Genomic DNA, 7934 nt, shown 5'->3' with positions numbered 1-7934 from the left:
GGAACTGTGGCATTGTGCCACCTCTGGGCACTGGGCTGTGCCAGCAGCAGGGCGAGCTGAGCTTAGATTGGTCTGAATGATTTGTTTGCTGTGCAGAGAGAAAAATAAACCGAGTCTCACAAGCTCCTGTAAACAGCACTATTTATGGAGCGTTGGCATCCTGCAGCATCTCCTCACACCTCCTCCACTGCAGGGAAAAGTGATGCCCCCTATGGCTGAGCATAAATCCAGAGGTAGGGGTGGGATGGGGGTGCTCAGGATGGGCTACTGAGAGTGAAAAGGGCATTCCCAGAGAGCCCGAAACCCCTCGCCCACCACCTTCCCAGGGGGAGTGTCCTTGCAATCAACCTCTGGCTGGGAGCAGGGCAGGAAAACCAGCAGGTTCCTCACGGGAGTGCAATGCGGAAGCAAACGCAGGCAGGGCCCGGCCTAATTGTATGCAAATGGCCCAAACAGAGATTAAAACCACTCCTTTTCCTTTGTGGATTTGCAGTTTGTTCTCCCTCCCTGGATTTGTTTCCTTGAATGCTCAATTTTAGCAGCACCCCTAAAGCCCCCCATGTTATGCCAAACATAACACCCCCTGTTATGTTATCTGCTGGCTGTGAACCTGCCAGAGGGTTTCTGAGCTCTCTCACCAGCCCAAGCAAAGTGTCCCAGGGCATGGGCAAAGACTGCAAGGGTTGGATGACCAAATTCATACAGAGCCCATTCCTGATAGAGAGGGATCATCAGTTCATTCTCCTGACACCAAGCTGGGGATGTGTCTGAAGAGTGTCAGGGATTCCTTAAAAACCCATGAAAAATAATTTTCTGGAAAAGTTATTCAGGTCTGCCAGGCTCTTTCTGGGGGTTTTAAGGAGAAAACGTCCTGCAATGGGTTGTGAAGACCACAAGGTGTTGGATGATGCTGCTACAGATAAATACCCGTGGCACAGAGGGAGGGGTGGGATGAAGTGGGACAAACAAGGGGCATGGTGTGGCTTCCTGCACCAGCTCCTGTGAGCTGGGGACAGGAGCAGCCTGTGGCCGTGGCAGGAGGGGATGGTTGATGTCTGGCTTGGTGCTAGTGGGATGCACCCGAGGCTGTGGCGTGTTGGGGCCAGTTCATGAGACCAAACCCTGACTGAACCCCCAGGGCCTGGCAAGAAATGCTTTCCCAGGGAGACAAGTCAGGGCATGGGGAGTTATTTCTGCCCATCTTTCTTCAGCTTTTCTCAGGGGTGTGAGCTTCCCCCTCCTGCCTTAGTTTACCTGCACAAACAGCAGCTGCATGGTGCCATTCTGGGCAATCAGGGCAGGAGAAGTTGAGGATTTCTCCACCTCTTCCATCATGGTGACCATCCCACAGCACTTCTGGTCATGGAAAGGGGCCTCTTATCTAGGAAAGTTAATTAGGAGTGTGACTGGTGCCAGCAGCACAGGGATGTGCACTTGGAGGGCTGATGGCTCTGAGAGACATTAATTAGGATGAGTGATCCCCTGAGTGCCACGGTCTGGTGGGTCCACACAGGATGGCACAAGGCAAAGAGAAGCATCAAACAAAGGGAAACCCTGGAGCTTTTCCAAGAAGGCCTCCACTGTGTTGAGATGTTTTGGAGTGATGGTCACCCTATACTGTTGGGGCCACCATTCTGTGTGTGCCAGTGACACAGAGCCCTGGGGACCTCACTCAGGACACGGCTGGTCTATGACTTGTGCTCAGTTTCTCTCCCATTTAATGGGACACACGGCCCTGGGAAGCCATCTGGGGAGCAAGGAGCCCCAGACTTCTGCAGGGTGGCGCATCCCTATCTGGACTTGGCAGGAGATGCTCAGCAGCAATGACACAGCACAGAAAATATCCCAGAAGGTAACTTAAATGGGCAAATCCCAGAGAGTGGATAAAGGAAAGGCTGTTTCCCTGTGGACTGCCCATTCCCACTGAGCACATCCCGCCCCGGTCACTCAGAGCAGGTGGGGAAGGGGGCTGGCAGTGCTACCAGTGCACCGAGGGAGAAACTGAGTCCCGAGAAGTGCCTGTGATCCATCAGCCCCGTGCTGGCATAAGGATGTGCCGGTCACTCAGAGCAGGTGGGGAAGGGGGCTGGCAGTGCTACCAGTGCATCGAGGGAGAAACTGAGTCCCGAAAGTGCCTGTGATCCATCAGCCCCATGCTGGCATAAGGATGCGCCAGTTCCCTCTAGCCTGGGGACATGCCACATCCATGATGCTGCAGATTCCCACAGCAGCCAAATGGGTCAGGCCCCACTCGGATCCCTGCCAGGTGCCAGCCAGATGCTGCCCACAGGCAGACGGGTCACTGTGCCGGATGCCTTGGCACAACAGGATATTGCCAGGCTTTTGTGCTGCCCTGTCAGGGAGGAACTGCTGAGACATCACTGCGTGGCAGAGAAAACGGATCGGAGCCCAGCGAGCTCTGGCAGCGCCGTCCCTGGCAGGGCAGTGGGGTAGGGCAGAGGTCTGTCCCGAGGCCCGCCCCCACACCCCAATCCGGGCCCTTTGCCTCAACACTGTTGCCTGTTCCTCGCCACACCGGAGTTACTTTATTCCCCAGGGAGCCCCGGGAGTGTTATCGAGCCAGGCTGAGGGCCAGGAGCTATTCCTGCCACCGCTTCCTGCTGTCTCTGTGGGGCAGGAAGGGGTTAAACCTTTCCAATCCTGTCAAGCAGTTTCGAGGACGGTTCAAACCCTTTGCCCCCTCTCCAGGGCCACCCCTGGAACAAACCCAGCGCTGTTTGGCCTCTGGTTTCAGTTGCAGTAGCCTGTGGAAGGGCAGGACGGTGCTGTGGGGAGGGAGGGGGCAGCTGGGTGCTGTGAGGGCTCTGGAACACCCAGCAGTGATGACAGATCCTTCTGGGGCAAAGACTGGCGTGAAACAGTGACTGCTCAAGATGGGGAAAGAAAAGGCTGTGAGGGACAAAAATGTAAAAGGAAAAATGTGAGTTCTGGTTTGCTACAAGGGCTGAATGAGGGGAACCACTTCCCTTGATGGATCTCAGAGATGGTAAAATAATTTCCTGATTGATCTTTGGGGAAATATTGGGGAGGGGATGAAGAGCTGAGCGTGTGTTGTGGCTGGAAGAGCCCAGGGCCACCGCCAGACCTGGGCCTGTGATGGACTGGGGACACCACAGGGGTGGTTGGAAATGAGGATTTGGGGTGAAGGAGAAAACCGGGATGAAGCGGTGACAGCCACAGTGGGAAATGTCCAAGGAGGACTGGGCTGAGCTGGGTTGGTGGCTCTGAGTGAGGAGGGAGAGGTGGCAAAAAAGAAACCATGGTTGCTGCTCCCTAAGCCCATATCTCTCACTTTAGCATTTTGTCCCATATTTCTATTTTTAAATTCCCTGCTTTTAGCTTCCAGCTGTCACTTACAGCTCTCGGGTTTGGTAACGGAGCTCTTCCCCCCACTGAGGCTCTCACAGACTGTAACCATCTCACCACCCTCCAAGAGGAAAGCTCTTCTTCCACCCAGCCCCTGCAGCCTCTGAGCCCTGCACCCTGCTGCTGCCCAAATTATTGCCTTCCAACCAATTTAAGGCGAATTCTTTTGTATCCAGAAATTAATTCAGGACAGCGATTCACTGAGTAGGTTCTCCGTGTTGTAGGAAAAGCTGTTCAAACCCTTCCCACACGCCTAAACCTGCAGATTCCTATGGAAGACGTGGACAATTTCTTATCAGCGCGGGGGATCCGCCTCCTGCCCTGTTCCACTTCTCTTCTTCCCTCTGTAATCGTTTCCCCCGCGGTCCCAGAGCAGCACAAACACCGCCGGAGCAGTCCGAGCGCCGGCCAAAGCAGCGTCCCGGCCGATCCCCGGGGAACGGCTCGTGCGGCTCGGTGACGCTGCAGCGGGACCTGTGACATTCCGCAGTGTCCCAGCAAGCGGGACCTGTGACATTCCGCAGTGTCCCAGCAGCCGGGACGATCGGGGAGACGTTCCCACAGCTGGCGCCTTCCCCGGGAACGCGGGGCCAGAAGTCCCGGCCACGAGCTGGGAATGCATGGGCTCGGCGGGGCGCGGAGGCTTCTGCTGCCTGTGCAGCCCCTCCTCGCCAGGCCTGGGGGAGCCGGGGGCACGGCCGGGGTCACCCAGCCTCGCACTGCGGAGCCCCGCAGGCATTTGTGCCCGGGAGGTCGCTCGGTGGTGCCCCGGAGCTGCTGCCACAGCGGTACGAACGGCTCCGGGGCTGGAGGGGAGGGAAAAGGGGGGTCCATCAGTGCTGCCAGGGCAAGGGGTGTCAGCTGGGCGGCTGCAGTTTTGGGGGACTGACATCCCCCAGATTCTCCCCGAGCTCTGGGGGAGCAGAGGATGGGGCAGGGGGGAATGCAGGCACCGCATCTCCCTTGCTGGGAAATGCTGGGAAAAGCACCAGGTTGAAAGGCAGAGACCCCAGACAGGCGTTGTGAAGGGGGTAACACCAAATTTCCTCTCCTTATCTCAGAAGCAGCCCTTTCCAGGAAAAGCCTTGGCTGGAGCAGTGTTTGCCATCCATGTCTGTCTCCTCCACGCAGGTCGGGCAGGTGGGGATGGAGCAGGGAAGGAGCAGGGAAGGAGCCTCCCGATGTGTGCCCATGACACCCACACCAGCTCACCCTTCCCAAAACATTACGGGGAGGGGGGAGCTGGGATGTTGCACGTCTAGGGATCCCCTGGGATTAAAAGGTACCCAGGCACTGGAAAAAACTGGGAAATTGGGAAAGAAGCCCAGGGTCCCCTCCTGGGGACAAGGGACCTTCCCATCCCCAGGGCAACTGGGGCTCCCAGTTTCACATCCCTAAATAAATGCTCTTGAAGGGGCAGGGACCAGCGTGAACTCCGGTGGCTAAGGGGCTCCCCCCTACCCCAGCCATTGCACTTCCCAAAAGCAATTAAATCCATGGAGCCAAAGGAACCAGATGGGACACAGATACTGGGAAAGAGCATCCTGTGAGGGACAGAGGAGAAAGAGAATAAATAGAAAAAGATAATAGTGGAAGTAACAATAACTATAACTATAACTATAATATTTCTTGTATATTATATTAAATTATTAATATTTGATTGTTAATTATTGATATGATTGATATTATTTTATATTTCTGCTGAAGAAGAAATAGAGAAGGGAACCCCTCAAATCACACTCCTGTCCCTCCCTATGGGATGAAAGCCAGCTGCTCCCCAAAACAGATTTGGGGGCAAATGTGTCTGCTTCAGCTGAGGCCAAAAATTCCTTCTCCAGGACAATTTCATCCACAAATGAGCAGGAAAACACAAAGGAAAGTGTTTCCGGGAAGTCCTTCCACTTTCCTGAAGCCTCACCGTCCCGAATTAGGATGTTTTGGCCCAAAAGATGAATGAGGGAACTGGGACGGAGCAGGAACCGCAGGAAGCCAAACCCTGGGAGCTATTTTCGGCCGTCAGGCAGGAAAAGCACCTGTTGGGGTCATTACGCCGCGGGAAAAAACAAACCACGAGATTTTCTCCCATGGGGGGGTCGGAAATAAATAGCTGGGATCATCCCTGCTGGAGAACTGGATCTGGATACAAGGGAAAAACCCCACGGTTTCCAAATCCTGATCCTCCCTCTCAGCTGCCAGGGGCCCCACCCTGGATCCTGCGGCAGAAGGGCGGGTTCCCCCTATAAAAGGGGGATTCAAAGGGATCTGGGGTGATTTTGGTCTCTGGCTTGAGGTGTGCATCCCTAAATCCGGGCTCGGCTGTGGATAACTGGGCTGTTGGTGCCCTCTCCCGTCCAGCGGCGGTGGCTGATGCCTCCTGCCATCCCTCCCTCATCCCTCCCTCATCCCTCCTTCATCCCTCCTTCATCCCTCCTCGATCCTCCCGCATCCCTCCTCCCTCCTTCTGCCGTTCCTCCTGCACGGAGCCGTAGACCTTGAACCTCCCAGGTCTCATGGGACCCTCGAGCGACCTGACCAAGGAACGGAGGGTTTATCCTCGGTCACAACCTCATGGTTCCATAATTTTGCCTTTCAAGGCATTTTTCCTAGCAGGCAGCCAGGAGCTGCATTTCCTCAGTGGCTGAGATGGGCTGGAAGGAGCTTGATCCCCTGAAATGGGGCACGGGGAGCAGCCCAAAAACACCTACCCCTTTTCTGTTCCCTACACCAAAACCTACCGAGTCTTCTCATCCCTCCCAACCCCTTCTCATCCTCCCGGCTCTCCTCCCCCGCCTGTGCTCCAGCTCCATCGGCTCTCTGGGAGCAGGACATCCCCGGGTGGGGCTGGCCCAGGGACCCCCATGGGGTGCAGCTCTGCCCGGCCCCGGGCCGGGATTCTCCTCCAGCCCCCGGAGCAGTGCCGGAGCGGCGACAGCTGGGAATGCGAGTGGGGGTCGGGGTTTGCTGAGGCTCGGCTCCCCGGACAGGGGGGAAATCGGGAAGGGGGGGGGCACAGAAAGCTCTGCCCCTGCCAGGGGAATTTTCAGGGTGGGGCCCCTCCGGAAGGGCTGGGGGCCCCTCCCTGGGGACCGGCGCGTCTGGCATCACTGCTGGCATGTCAAGGGGGGGAGTCTGCTGACCCTTGTCCTCCGGGGAATCCCACGCTGAAGCCACAAAATCGTCACAACTCTCCCTCCCTGTCTTTCCGAGTTACCACGGGGTGCCCTTCATGGTGGGGAGAGGAGGCTGAGTGTCACCCCTCCTTGTGCCAAAATTTGCTGTCACTTGGGGTGGGAGCAGAAAAATACAGGACTCACTGGTGTATGAAAGCTTGACATGAGCATCACAAGCTCCTTTTTCCTCTACTCACCAGATCTGGGTCCTGCAGCATCAGCCCCAGTCAGGCCATGGAGGGAAGGGAACATGCCCACCACGGGGACAAGCTGATGGTCACTCACCCAGGACACTTGGCTGGCAGTCACCCAGATCCCTCCCCACCCTCCCTGCTGGTTCCAGGCATCGTGTCAGGGCTGTCCCTGCCGAGGGATGCTGCTGTCCCCAGGTCCTGTCCCCGGCCCTCATGCCCTCCCCTGCCTGGACAGCTGTCCCCCTCTTGGGGTCAAACAGCCGCCACATGTCACTGCCGAATCCCTCACATTCATGGGTCTTCCTCTGAACCCCCACCTGTCCTGCAACTTGCTCCTGCCAGAGTGTCCCACTCCAGGGAAAACAACCCCTTGTTGGCAACGCAAGTCCCCCCTGCTCTTCCTTCGGTGACACATGTGGGGACAGCCCAGCCGGTGCCACCCTGCAGGGGATGGAGCAGCCAGGGATGCCCCTGACTTGCTGACAGGGAGGGTCCAGAAGGGAAACCCTACTGAGGGGTTTATTAGTGGGGGTCCTGCTGGGTGAATCCCTCCTCCAACTGTAATCTGGGGCTAGGGACTGTGAAGGGGAAGGGTCATGTCCAGGCCATGGAGTTATGGAGCAAGGGAGGCCACGGTGGGGCAGAAACACCAGAGGTTTAGTGCTGCAGCGGGGCAGAGCATCCCCTGATCAGTGTGGGCAAGGAGGGAGGTCAGGGCACCCAGTGTGGTCCCTGGTCTGGGAACCAGCACACTCATGGGTCAGGGTACCTGGTTTTGTCCCCAAATGGGGGTCCTGGTGGGTCAGGGCACACGGGGTGATTGCAGCAGGTCACCACTGAAATTCATAGACAGGGCCCAGTGGCTTGGTATGTGGGGGCAACCAGTATTGCCCCCAAACTGGGATCCAGTGTACTGGGGGCTACTCAGCCACCAGCACCTCTCCGTAAGCTTGACCTGGGAGGGAGGTGAGGGATCAACAAAGACAGTTAATTACAAAAATAAAACTGTTCTCCAGACAGATTTTAGACCTCTGTCATGATCCCTGATTTCCTGATAGGGAAACTGGGGCACCTAGAGTGCTGGGGAGTGAGAGGGCAGCAAGGGTGCTGAGCCCCATGGGGACCCAAGAGCTGCAGGAGCAGCCCTATTCCCACCAGGGAACTGAAGCTGGACGAGTTGGCA

This window comes from Onychostruthus taczanowskii, unplaced genomic scaffold, assembly GCF_017590055.1.
Source record: "Onychostruthus taczanowskii isolate IOZ18803 unplaced genomic scaffold, ASM1759005v1 scaffold74, whole genome shotgun sequence".
Classification (NCBI taxonomy): domain Eukaryota; kingdom Metazoa; phylum Chordata; class Aves; order Passeriformes; family Passeridae; genus Onychostruthus; species Onychostruthus taczanowskii.
This window is presented reverse-complemented; position numbering follows the sequence as displayed.